General features: G+C 40.8%; 1 long non-coding RNA gene across 1 annotated transcript in view; it reads right to left on the bottom strand.

Moving 5' to 3' along the window:
• The window catches only part of LOC145539421 (uncharacterized), a 59,023-nt gene extending 52,417 nt beyond the window's left edge, over positions 1–6,606 (bottom strand). The window contains exons 1-2 of the long non-coding RNA XR_014077783.1: positions 6,538–6,606; positions 4,513–4,601 (exon numbers count right to left, since the gene is read on the bottom strand). This is a non-coding gene — a long non-coding RNA (uncharacterized LOC145539421). The remainder of the gene's footprint in view (positions 1–4,512; positions 4,602–6,537) is intronic.
• Between the last annotated feature and the right edge of the window lie 7,075 nt (positions 6,607–13,681).

Here is a 13,681-nt window from a genome sequence, read left to right as displayed (position 1 = left end):
CCTGACCTGCATACAGGTTTCTCAAGAGACAGGTCAGATGGTCTGGTATTCCCATCTCTTTCAGAATTTTCCACAGTTTATTGTGATCCACACAGTCAAAGGCTTTGTCATAGTCAATGAAGCAGAAATAGATGTTTTTCTGGAACTCTCTTGCTTTTTTGATGATTCATCGGATGTTGGCAATTTGCTCTCTGGTTCCTCTGCCTTTTCTAAAACCAGCTTGCATATCTGGAAGTTCACGGTTCACGTATTTCTGAAGCCTGGCTTGGAGAATTTTGAGCATTACTTTACTAGCATGTGAGATGAGTGCAATTGTGCGGTAGTTTGAGCATTCTTTGGCATTGCCTTTCTTTGGGATTGGAATGAAAACTGACCCATTGTTGGCCATAGAAAAACTAGAAATAACCTAATGTTCATCAACAGGGTAATGGTTAAACAAACAAACAAAAAAACTCATCTATATTATGAAAGGCTATAGATATGCAACTGTAAAAAAGAATTAAAAGATCTCCAAAATATGCTAAGTGACAAAAAAAATTAAAAAAAGACATAGAACAATAATGACCAGTGTAATTTAAACCTAATGCACACACACACAAAGTTACATTAGGCTGAACCCCAGGGAAGACTGAAACAATGAGGGTAGAAGGGGACTTTTATATTTAATAAGTTAAGTTCTCTTCTGTGATATTGTAACTTTTTCATTTTTCATTTCAAAATATGTACCATTGTTACAGTTTAAAAACACTAAATGTTTTTTACTGGCCCTTGACTAAATATCACTTCTCTATTGGCAAGCAGTTTGATATCCTGGTAGCTTAGTAGTAATGATAACAATGACAGCAAGATTCTCTGGGCACAAGATTTCTACTATGACAGCACGACCATGCAATGCTACCACTCTTATTTTGAGGGGACTGTGAAGCTCAAGGAGTCAAGTCATCTGCCCAAGCCCACCCAGGTAGGCGGAGTGGGAGTGAGACCTCTTAACTTTAAATCTGGTCTTTTTATTCAGCTGCCTGCCTCATCAAGGATGACGATCAGCATAATGGTGACCCCCAGGCACTACAGTATCCTAAACGCCTTCTGAATCATCAAAGAAAGGTTTAATTATATTTAGTGCAGCTGGGGTTTTACTCATATGTTATTGTGTTTTAATCTCTGGAAAAGTCTTCAGCTGCTACAACACATACCATCACCCTTGGTTTGAAGACTGTGGCTTACAGGACCCCTCTGGCCAGGCTGAAAAACAGAGAACTTACTGGAGTTCCTTTTTAATTAATTTATTTATTATAGTTGGAAGACAATTACAATATTGTGATGGTTTTTGCCATACATCAATTTGAATTGGCCGTAGGTATACATGTGTCCCCTCCATCCTGAACCCCCTCCTCCCTCCCTCCCCACCCTATCCCTCCTAACACTGAAACATATACATTACCATATGTGAAATAGAGAACTTATTCTCAGGTTGAGCCCATTTATGATCTGAGACTATTTTACTTTCCTCTAAAAGAAAAGATATTTCTCTGCCCTCAAGTCTCTCTTCTCTCAAAGACTTGGTCAGTCCAGTCTTCCCACAGTCGGAGAACAGAAGGGGTCAGGAGCAGGTGGCCTGAGCCACCACTGGCAGAAGCCTTAGGGTGCAACAGCCTTGAGACTTCTCTCCCAGCTCCCTCCTACCAGCTGGGGCAGTGGTGACAACCTCCTGGTCACCACACCCCCACTCTGGCTGGGCATTGCCACCACGTGTGAATGGGAGCTCTCACAATGAAAGGGAAGTACGTGAGTAAAGGAAAGCCAAGTCTGAGCTCAGGCTGAAGGCCTGAGGCCACACTGCTTTGAAGAAGAGCAAACATGGACCTTTAAACTACAGAGTGAGCTTTATTGTGACCATACAGGCTACCACAGCAAGGGCAATGTCCTTTTAGGGGTTGATTTGCTCAGTCCACACAGGTTAAAACAGACCTTGCGTTTTCTATGTGGAGACAAGAGGCAACGATCTAAGACTGGGAAGCCGGTAGCCCATCCTAGAAATAAAGAGACAGAACCGTGCCTAGTAAGAGCCCATTTTAGAACCAGACAAACTTGAGTTCAAAACCAGCCATGGACCCTAATTGGATAATTTGGAGTAATCTATATGCCTCAGCTTCTTTGTCTATAAATCAAGGTAGGGATAATACTTACTTTGATGCTGTGATTAAAGATTAATCTATGTAAAATACTTAGTATCATTCCTGACACATGATTACTAAAAGGTAGACATTATTACTATCGAACACTCATCCTGGTTCTGCCACAAAAATGAAAAAAAAAAAAAAGCTGATTCCTCAAGATCCTCCTAGGTCTGAAACTTCATGATCCTGTTACTGATATGAGCAAGAGAGCTAACTAACTTGATTACCATGACAAGCCCCAGAACTCCATAAGTTAGGGATTCATTTCCAGGTCTCCAAGACATCCTGGTTTCTGCTGCCCAAGGAGCGCTAGAGCAGTCTCCAGACTCCACACTGATAAATCACAACCCAGGTGCAAGACCAGGTGTCCACTGTAGGATTCACTAACCACAAGGATGAAATGAAAGAAGCACAATTCCTACCTCTACTTAATTTCTTCTTAAAGGCTTTTTCTTTAACCCTCTGTTGATAAAAATTACCACGCTCTTTGTGGATTGGCAAATGTTAAAAAACAAAGAAGAAAACTATCAACTATAATTTCACATGCAATGGGCCAAAGAACTAAACAGACATTTCTCCAAAGAAGACATACAGATGGCTAACAAACACATGAAAAGATGCTCAACATCACTCATTATTAGAGAAATGCAAATCAAAACCACAATGAGGTACCATTTCACACCAGTCAGAATGGCTGCTATCCAAAAGTCTACAAGCAATAAATGCTGGAGAGGGTGCAGAGAAAAGGGAACCCTCTTACACTTTTGGTGGGAATGCAAACTAGTACAGCCACTATGGAGAACAGTGTGGAGATTCCTTAAAAAACTGGGAATAGAACTGCCATATGACCCAGCAATCCCACTGCTGGGCATACACACCGAGGAAACCAGAATTGAAAGAGACGCATGTACCCCAATGTTCATCGCAGCACTGTTTGTAATAGCCAGGACGTGGAAGCAACCTAGATGTCCATCAGCAGACGAATGGATAAGGAAGCTATGGTACATATACACAATGGAATATTACTCAGCCATTAAAAAAAAATACATTTGAATCGGTTCTATTGAGATGGATGAAACTGGAGCCCATTATACAGAGTGAAGTAAGCCAGAAAGAAAAACACCAATACAGTATACTAATGCATATATATGGAATTTGAAAGATGGTAACGATAACCCTATATGTGAGACAGAATAAGAGACACAGATGCATAGAACAGTCTTATGGACTCTGAGGGAGAAGGTGAGGGTGGGACGATCTGGGAGAATAGCATTGAAACATGTATATTATCATATGTGAAACAGAACACCATTCCAGGTTCGATGTATGAGACAAATGCTCAGGGCTGGGGCAATGGGATGACCCAGAGGGATGGGATGGGGAGGGAGGTGGGAGGGGGGTTCAGGATGGGGAACACATGTAAACCCATGGCTGATTCATGTCAATGTATGGCAAAAACCACTACAATATTGTAAAGTAATTAGCCCCCAACTAAAATAAATAAATTTATTAAAATAGAATAAAATAAAATAAAAGGGTGAACATTGCAAAAAAATAATAATAATAATTTCACATGCAGCTGTGAATACTTCATTTTATTCCAGATCTTTTACCGACACGTATTCCTACTTTTGTAAGTGAACTCACTGCATGTTCAACTGCTTGTTTCACTTAATATTTTAACAACCAATTCCCCAGTCAGTGGTTCTCTACAGAGCTTGTAGCTTGTGGCTGTAGTCTCTATGTCCTGGCAGACACAACCACACATACTACTCAGTCCATCTCCTAAAAGTCCTGAAGGAAAAAGAGTGCCAGAGAAATCAGTAGTCACCCTCCTTAAAGTCCTTGATTCCCATGATTTTCATAAAGTCTGAAGTTATTCCTTGGCTTTTTTGATGGTCTCCCTGAAGAAGAGGGGCACTGGGGATAAAAGGGTTTAATTCCTCTCTGGTCCCTGAGGTTCTACATCTGACATTTGGCCAATGGATGTAAAAGTCTGAAGGGCTGTAAAATTGGGGGGGAGGTGAAAAGTTAGGTCACAGAGCAACTAGAGTAAAAAAGCAAAGATCTTCCTAACACCTACAGTTCTTATGGCTGGTTTTGTTTAGTCACTAAGTCATGTCTGATACTTCTGTGACCTCATGGACTATAGCCTGCCAGGCTCCACTGTCCATGGGATTTCCCAGGCAAGAATACTGTAGTAAATTGTCATTTCCTACTTCAGGGGATCTTCCTGACCCAGGAATTGAACTCATGTCTCCTGCACTCTCCTGCAGACACAGATTCTTTATGGTTGAGCCAGGGCCAGGAAATCCAGCTGACAGACCACACCTACCCCTAAAAAGTCTTGACCTCATAGAGGTGTACTCCTCTCTCTCTGGGTGATCACAGGAAAATGCCCAGGAGAATGCAGTTTTGATGTTCCTGTGGATTGTTTAAAAAAAAAAAAAAAGTAAAAATAAAAAATAAAAAAAGAAAGGAAGAGGAAAGGAAGGAAAGAAGAATATGAAATAAGTGAACATAACTTGAATATTGGTAGTGTCACTGGTGTTAATAAACTAGTATCAGCTTGGGACTGATCATTAATAGGGAATGGTAGAGTTGGAATGGTAGTAGTGGTATTATAAATAATAACACCAAAGAATTACTTTCTTTTCAAAAATGACATTTGGACCAAGCATGAAGCCAAAATTCAAAACTATCCACCAACAGCATCTCTGGCATTTAGTTGCTAAAACTCCAGATTCAAAAGCATAGCCAAGAGGGGCGTACTGTTTTAAGTCAGAGCTTGCGGTAGGGAGCAGGCTTCTGTCCATCTACTCCTTCAAGGGAACTGAAAGATTGGCAAAGAACAGTGAGTTTATGTTGCATTGAGAGCCAATGGGGATAATTCAGGAGAAAATAAACTGCCAGCACAGGACAACATGGCTACCCAGATGAGCTGAATGCGAACAGAACATCTGTCAAGTGACATACCTGGCTCCCTCCTTCTTACCCCTTCACTTGGTGCCAAAGGGCAATGATGACATTGGGGGAAAGTTACTTTCATTGCATAGTAAACAATTCTCCTGGGTTGAATAGAACAGAGTTTGCCTGCCTACAGTATCCATTCTCCAGTGCACCTTGTATTGATCCTAATTTTCCAGTGGGGCTAGTGTGGAGGTGAGCACCTATCTGAAAATTCTCTTAACCTTGTAATTATTTTGTATATTTCATTTTATAGGATTCTGTACCTATACTAAGAACCAAACATGAACCAAGTAAAGGTATTCATCTCAGATAGTAAAGTGCATTCTTGTGAATTATGAGTCTCTCCAGTTAGTCAGGATCCCTAGTAATAACATTTAGAAAGATGGAGAAGATACTGAAAAAATCAAAGTAAGTAAATCCACTCTTATGGCGGAAAGTGAAGAAGAACTAAAGAGCCTCTTGATGAAAGTGAAAGAGGAGAGTGAACAAGTTGGCTTAAAACTCAACATTCAGAAAGCTAAGATCATGGCATCTGGTTCCATCACTTCACGGCAAATAGATGGGGAAACAATGGAAACAGTGACGGACTTTATTTTTGGGGGCTCCCAAATCACTGCAGATGGTGACTGCAGCCATGAAATTAAAAGATGCTTACTCCTTGGAAGAAAAGCTATGACCAACCTAGACAGCATATTAAAAAGCAGAGACATTACTTTATCAACAAATGTCTACTCAAAACTATGGTTTTTCCAGTAGTCATGTATGGATGTGGGAGTTGGAGTATAAAGAAAGCTGAGCACCGAAGAATTAATGCTTTTGAGCTGTGGTGTTGGAGAAGACTCTTGAGAGTCCCTTGGACTGCAAGGAGATCCAACCAGTCCATCCTAAAGGAAATCAGTCCTGAATATTCATTGGAAGGACTGATGTTGAAGCTGAAACTCCAATACTTTGGCCACCTGATGCAAAGAACCTACTCACTGGAAAAGACCTTGATGCTGGGAAAGATTGAAGGCGAGAGGAGAAGGGGACGACAGAGAATGAGATGGTTGGATGGCATCACCGATGTGACAGACATGAGTTTGAGCAAGCTCCGGGAGTTGGTGATAGGCAGGGAGGCCTGGCGTGCTGCAGTCCATGGAGTTGCAAAGAGTCGGACATGACTGAGCGACTTTTTGTTACTAGTTCCCAACTCTCTCAGGCAGCTGGAACCTCAAATGATATTTGATTTGTCATGTTTTTCAGTTTTATTTCATAATCCTCTCATTCACAAGGCACAGAACCCTCTGAGGGGATAGGGACCAGGTGGGTTCAAAGGCCTGTCCTTGGAAACACAATCTTTTCAGTGACAATTCTTGAAGTTCAGTCCAATCTATCATGCAAAGCTCCTTACTTAGGGTGATTTTTCTCTCAGGAATGTGATATTCCTCAACAGTGCCCTAGCAGTCCATCAGTTACAACTGTCGAGGTCTCAATTTCAACTGCCAAGAGCATTCAAATTCTCTCCCATGGTGCACCTAGGCACCAGGCCAATCAGATGGTGAGAGGCTCATTGTGTAACCCCGAGCATTCCATGGCAATTAGGAAGAGGGCTTTTCCACCTAGAGGACAGGGAGGACCCTTTGAGGAGGGGAAGGTACCCCTCAGGCCAATGAATTAGAATCTTGGTGCTGACCTATTCCAAACCTCCCAAGAAATGAAGTTCCTTGGAAATTATGGTAGACAGGTTTTCAGTGAGGGTTCCTAAAGTCACATTGTACTGAGCAATACTTGACAGAACACTTTTTTAATAAGCGATTTGCTACTTGTAAAAAATTTGGCACAACTAGAACTATCATGTGACCCAATATATATCTGAAAGAAAACAACACTAATTCAAAAAGATACATGCATCCCAATGTTCAGTGAAGCTCTATTTACAGTAACTAAGACATGGAAGCAACCTAAGTGTCCATCAACAGATAAATGGATAAATAATATATAGAATGAATATAAATACACAATGGAAAACTACTCAGCCATAAAAAAAGAATGAAATTTTGTCATTTGCAGCTACACAGATGGACTTGAAGAGCATTATGCTAAGTGAAATAAGACAAAAATATATAAACACTATAAATTATATCACTTATATGTGAAACCTAAAAAATACAACAAACTGAATTTAACATAAAAGAAGCAGACTCACAGATAGAAAGAACAGACTAGTGGTTACCAGTGGGCATGGCCAACATAGCGCTGGGGGAGTAAGAGGTACAAACTATTGGGTATAAAATAGGCTCAAGGATGTATTCTACAACATGGGCAATATAGCCAACATATTTTATAATAGCTGTAAATGGACATTAACCTCTAAAATTATATAAAAATAAAAAAAATTAAAGTAGCTGAAAAAGAAAGCCATAGTAAAGAAAAGTGTTTTTAAATTTGTTTTAATACTAGACAGCTTTGTTGAAGAGGTGCATTGGCCAATCTTTATTAGCATTTTTGTTGTTTTTTAATGTCTGTCTTCATTGGGAGACAGTGTTGACTCTAACAATCTGTGTGCATTTGTGGTCACCCACCCCTTACAGGTTGCCTTGAACAGCTTGGTTTCTCCCCCTGTGATGGGATATAAGCTCTAACAATAACCAGTCTCCCATTTATTATGCTGAATAATTCCTTCTCAGTGGCTTTATAATAATAATATTAAAAAAAGAATCCATATTATTCTGTTTGGCTCTTTTGAGATTCCTAGTATCTCATTACATCAGGGGAGTCTTTGTTTCCACAAGGTAAAAAAACAAAAACCAGAAACCCACATATTACTGGCCTTTTTATTTAGCTGTCACAATACCAGCAGCGGGAGAGTCACTATGAGGAGGAAACAATAGTAAGATGGATCACTCCACATTAAAATGTGGCACCTAATTATTACTTTTAGGGGCAGTTTATAAGTGGTGCTTGTAGGTGATTAAATACATTTGGGTTTGGAAGACCAATGGGGTGAGAAGAAAGCCACTCAGCTTAGTAACAGTGTGGAGAGAGAGAGAGTTTGAGTACTCCATCGGCCTCCCATCCCACCCCACCCACAGTGCCTTCTCATGAGTTTAACAATGGGCTGAAGAGGCCTGGGAACCACCCAGCCAATCGAGCCCATTCACAAAGGACAACCTGAGTTTGCTATGTATCATCACAGATGCAGCTTAGCATCCGTGGAGAACAAAAAAGATGTTAAGTGTATTTACAGCTGGTGATGCTGAATAGAAGGTCTCTAAAGATGTCAAAGTTCAGGAGTCCCTACCCTACAGCATGTATTATACCAGACACTGAGGATGAAAAGGTAAATAATAAGCCTCCCCAGCCCTTGGGAAACTCCACCTTGCAGTGAAGATAGACCCATGGACAATGCTATAGATTTAATGCTTGTGTCCCTCCAAAATTCATATGTTGAATTCTAACCCTTAAGCTGATCGCGTTAGGAAGTAGGGTATTTGAGAGGTAATTAGGTCATGATGGTGGAACCCTTATGAATGGGATTGGTGCCCTTAAAAAAGAGCCCCAGACAATGGGATGACCCAGAGAGATGGGATGGAGAGGGAGGTGGGAGGGGGGTTCAGGAACGGGAACACATGTAAACCCATGGCTGACTCATGTCAGTGTATGGCAAAAACCACTACAATATTGTAATGTAATTAGCCCCCAACTAAAATAAATAAATTTATTAAAAAAAAAAAAAAAAAGAGCCCCAGAGAGCTGCCTTCCTCCCTTCCACCATGTGAGGATACAATGAGAAGTCACTCGGGAGAAGGCCCTCACTCAACCATGGTGACACCCTGATCTCAGACTTCCAGCCTCCAAAACTGTGAGAAATGAATGTGCGTTGTTTACAAGTGACCCAGCCTGTGGTATTTTGTTATAGTAGCCCAGATGGTTTGACATGCATTTCACTGAAAAAGCACAATGATGAAGAATGCCTTGGTGGTCCAATGGTTAGGACTCAGCCCTTTCACTGCCAGGGCCCGGGTTCAGTTCCTGATCAGGGAACTAAAATCCGGCAAGCAACATGGTGTGGTCAAAAAAGCAAAAAACAAACCCAAGGTGTATTAAAACAGAGGTATAAACAAAACATTGTGGGAGCACAAAGATGAGAATAACTAATTCTGGCCAGTTTGGAAATATTGAAGGGGAAAGAGGAAAAGGTTCTGTGGAGGAAAGGCCACTTGAACTAGGCTTTCAAAAAGGAAGAAGAGTTCAGCAGGTAGAGGATGGACCCTTCGCCAGAGGAAGCAACATAGCAATCAAAGACCTGGTATATATATATATATATACATATACAACAGAATATTACTCAGTCATAAAAAGGAATGAGGCATGGAGGGTTTTTTAATTTATCAGCATTTTATCATTATTCTATTATGGATCTATATTGCTTTTGAGAAAAATTATTTGTTTTAATGAAGAAAGAAATGTGCATTGATTTCTTAAGAAGGCACTATAAACATATCCATCAAGATTTTTTTTAATTAAAATTTTAGCCCAATAATTTTTCTTCCGAGAGACAGTGTTACAGAGAGAGGAATCAGGATTAAAACATGTTGAATGATCACCCACTATGTGCCAGGTACCCAGGCGTGGGACCCCAGCCATACACAAGGCCAGGCCTCAGGAAACTCAAAATTAGAGGTCTGTCATCTCCATCAGGATCACCTAGAGGGCCTTTTTTTTTTATTTCTTAAAAGCTATCTCCTTCCACTTAAACCTATTGCTCAGGATCCCCAGGGTGGAAGACAGAAATCTCTGGCTTAAAAGCTGCATGGGTGGCTGATATTATCAGCCTGGAACCAGCCTCAGGGCACTATTAGTGAGATGGTTCATTGCCATGTCCTTTGAATACTGAAAAACTGCAAACTAACTGTTCAGTAATAAGGAAAAAGTTTTACTGACGTAAGGGTAGTTATTGTTTTGAGATTTTACACTGGCATTCCCAAAATTCTATTTTTAGATTCTATTTAAGGTGTTATTTAACTTACATGCAGAGTACATCATGAGAAACGATGGGCTGGATGAAGCAAAAGCTGGAATCAAGATTGCCAGGAGAAATATCAATTACCTTAGATATGCAGATGACACCACCCTTATGGCAGAAAGTGAAGAAGAACTAAAGAGCCTCTTGATGGAAATGAAAGAGGAGAGTGAAAAAGCTGGCTTAAAACTCAACATTCAGAAAATTAAGATCATGGCATCTGGTCCTATCACTTCATGGCAAATAGCTGGGGAAACAGTGGAAACAGTGTCAGACTTTATTTTGGGGGCCTCCAAAATCACTGCTGATGGTGACTGCAGCCATGAAATTAAAAGACACTTACTCCTTGGAAAAAAAGTTATGACCAATCTAGACAGCATATTAAAAAGCAGAGACCTTTGCCAACAAAGGTCCATCTAGTCAAAGCTATGGTTTTTCTGGTAGTCATCTATGGATGTGGGAGTTGAGTATAAAGAAAGCTGAGCACCGAAGAATAGATGCTTTTGAATTGTGGTGTTGGAGAAGACTCTTAAGAGTCCCTTGGACTGCAAGGAGATCAACCAGTCCATCCTAAAGGAGATCAGTCCTGAGTGTTCTTTGGAAGGACTGATGTTGAAGCTGAAACTCCAATACTTTGGCCACCTGATGCAAAGAGCTGACTCATTGGAAAAGACCCTGATGCTGGGAAAGATTGAAGGCTGGAGGAGAAGGGGACGACAGAGGATGAGATAGTTGGATGGTATCACCAACTCAATGGACATGAGTTTGAGTAAACTCTGGGAGTTGGTGATGGACAGGGAGGCCTGGTGTGCTGCAGTCCATGGGGTCGCAAAGAGTCGGACATGACTGAGCGGCTGAACTGAACTGAAGGGCTATGGAAGTTCACATAATTAAATAGGACTTGAAAAAAAACTGGTTAGCAAATTTTATATTTAGTATAATCACAATTTTATTACATAAAATATACATGGAGAGAAAAAATAAATGACTAGAAGAAAACTGGTGAAAACAGGAATACCAAATATCCATTATCTTATAAAATCTGTTAATATTTTCTATTTTTAACTTCCCTGAATTTTTCCAAATTCTCTATAAATGAACACATTGCTTTAATAGAAAAAAAAATTACCTTTTGAAACAACAAACAAGGAATTATTATCCTTTCCCAGTGGCAAAACTCACAGAAAAGCAGGATACTATGGCAGCAAAAACACTGGCCTCTTTCTCCAGTGTAGGCCTGAAGTGTTTTCAAGTCCTTGGTTTACAGGAGGCAGGACTTTATGAAACAGGTTTCATGATCCTCATTGTGTAGATGGAGAGGAAGCCTTAGAAAAATCCATTCACCTGTTATTCAAAAGATGCTTACAGCACCCATGAGTCAGTCAGTCATAGAGAGACCAGGTTTCTGCTCTCCCTGTCAGGATCCCACAGACAGGTCATTCAACAGGCAAATTCGCTCAAAGCCGAAGAGTGACAGAGCCAGGATGAGGATCCGGATCCTTCCGCTTTCAGGACTCAGATTCTTTTCAACGGAGCCCTGCGGTTCCTAAGCATGGATTCAAGATACATTAGACTATTTTAGGGCCCCCAAGACAGGCATGGAAGGCGTATGGCCACACTGTTCAGGCTTTCTTATCTTTAACTCATCCTTTGCAATCACCTCCCACCATCGTTGCACCTGGGGTCTCCATCTTTCATCAGAGGTGGGAAGAGTGAATGAATAAAAGTGAAAGAATTTTTCTATACATCCATTTTCATCATGTGACTCTAATACTCAAAATTTGTTCAAGGATTGCCCATTGCCTACAGGCATGGTCATTCAAGGCTCTCCCCTGACTGTCCCTATACTCCTCCCACCCATCCCATCCGTGAGTCCCCCTCCCATCCAATATGTCCCTGCATCAGTCCGCTTACTGAGCTACACCTCTTTATCAGCTCCATGGCTTCTGACAGCTTACTTAATATCATTAAATTCCATTTCCCCATTATAAAATGTTTTCTTAATTAATTTGTTTTTAATTGGAGTATAACTGCTTTATAATATCCTGTTGGTTCCTCCCATACATCAATATGAATCAGCCATATGTATATGTATGTCTCCTCCCTCTTGAACCTCCCTCCCACCTCCCACCTCATCCCATCCCTCTAGGAATTGTATCTCATCAGGATTTTTTAAATATTTGTTTATTTATTTGGCTGTGTTGGGTCTGAGTTGTTGTATGCAGGGTCTTTGTTGTATCATATAGGATCCTTTCCATGCAGCACACAGACCCTCTAGTTATGGTCTCTGGACTCAGTAGTTGCTACTCCCAGGCTTAGTTGCTCTGTGCCATATGGGATCTTAGTTCCCTGAACAGGAATGCAACCCTGTCCCCTGCAAATTGAATTATTTTCTCTTTTAAGAAAGAGATTTATTTATAAGTTTATTTATTTATCTGGTATTTATTTATATTAGAGCTTAGGGTCTGGCTGCACAATTCCTCTTTTCACAAAGAAATTTCAGAAGAATCTGTCTCATTTTGAGTTTCTTCACATCCATGGAGTGCAGGATGAGTTCTTAACCACTGGACCACCAGGGAAGTCCCTATCTCATCAGAATTAAGAATTAAATAAAATGTTTGCAAGGTCCCAGCCCAGAGTAAAATGAGCTGTAATGTTAATTTATTTCTATTATTATGGTTGTGACTGTTGTTGTGACTTTTGTTTTTTGCTTTTCCCTTCCCATATCTTTATTTACACCTTTTCCTTCCTCCTCCTCATAGCCCAAACCTAAATCATTTAATTCCCAGGTCCTACCCGAAAGCCCTACAGGCAATCCTAGCCCATAGCAAACACTCCCTCTGAATCCCTTTTATACTGACAGCAATGTTGTAGTGAGAGTTGCAGGACATCCTAGTGACTAAAATCCTCAGGCTCAGGTGTCAAAGTACCTGAATTCAAGTCCCTGCTCTACTGCTCACCAGTTGCAGGCAAGTTTCATCACCCAGAGTTGGTGTCCTGTCACTTTGGGCTGACCTGGAGAGAAGCCAGCAGATATGCCTGCCACCTTCACCCTAAAGTCTGCTGGGCATTGGGGCAGGGCTGTCAGAGTCCTGTCCCCCAGCCCTGAGATGCATCACTAGGCATTTTCGGGATGGGGCTGCCTAGGGTTTATCAGGGATAGTTAGATATTTAGAGGCTGGAAATCCCCAGGCAAAAACAACCACCAGTCCTTTGAAATCACGTCGCCAAAAGTCAATCACAAACTTGTAGTGCAAATGTAGTGCAAAGTCCTAAACTGAAAATTACTGTGTGATAATGAAGTAGCCTCCATCAGCTTTATGGCAAAGGCCCATGTCCTTTAATTACTCTAGAGAACACTTTGGTGACAAAGAAAGCAAGATTAGTTAAAAGTGTTGTCTGAAAAGGCCTAGGTTCCAAATGGGATTTATTCTATCTCCTACTAAGATTTGCCTAAAGTTTATGTCTTGCCTAAAGCCTTGTGCACACAGTAGGTATATAATCTCTGTGCACATGTTCATCAGTTGTGTCC

This window comes from Giraffa tippelskirchi, chromosome 2, assembly GCF_054371585.1.
Source record: "Giraffa tippelskirchi isolate mGirTip1 chromosome 2, T2T-mGirTip1v1.2.pri, whole genome shotgun sequence".
NCBI lineage: Eukaryota > Metazoa > Chordata > Mammalia > Artiodactyla > Giraffidae > Giraffa > Giraffa tippelskirchi.
This window is presented reverse-complemented; position numbering and strand designations above follow the sequence as displayed.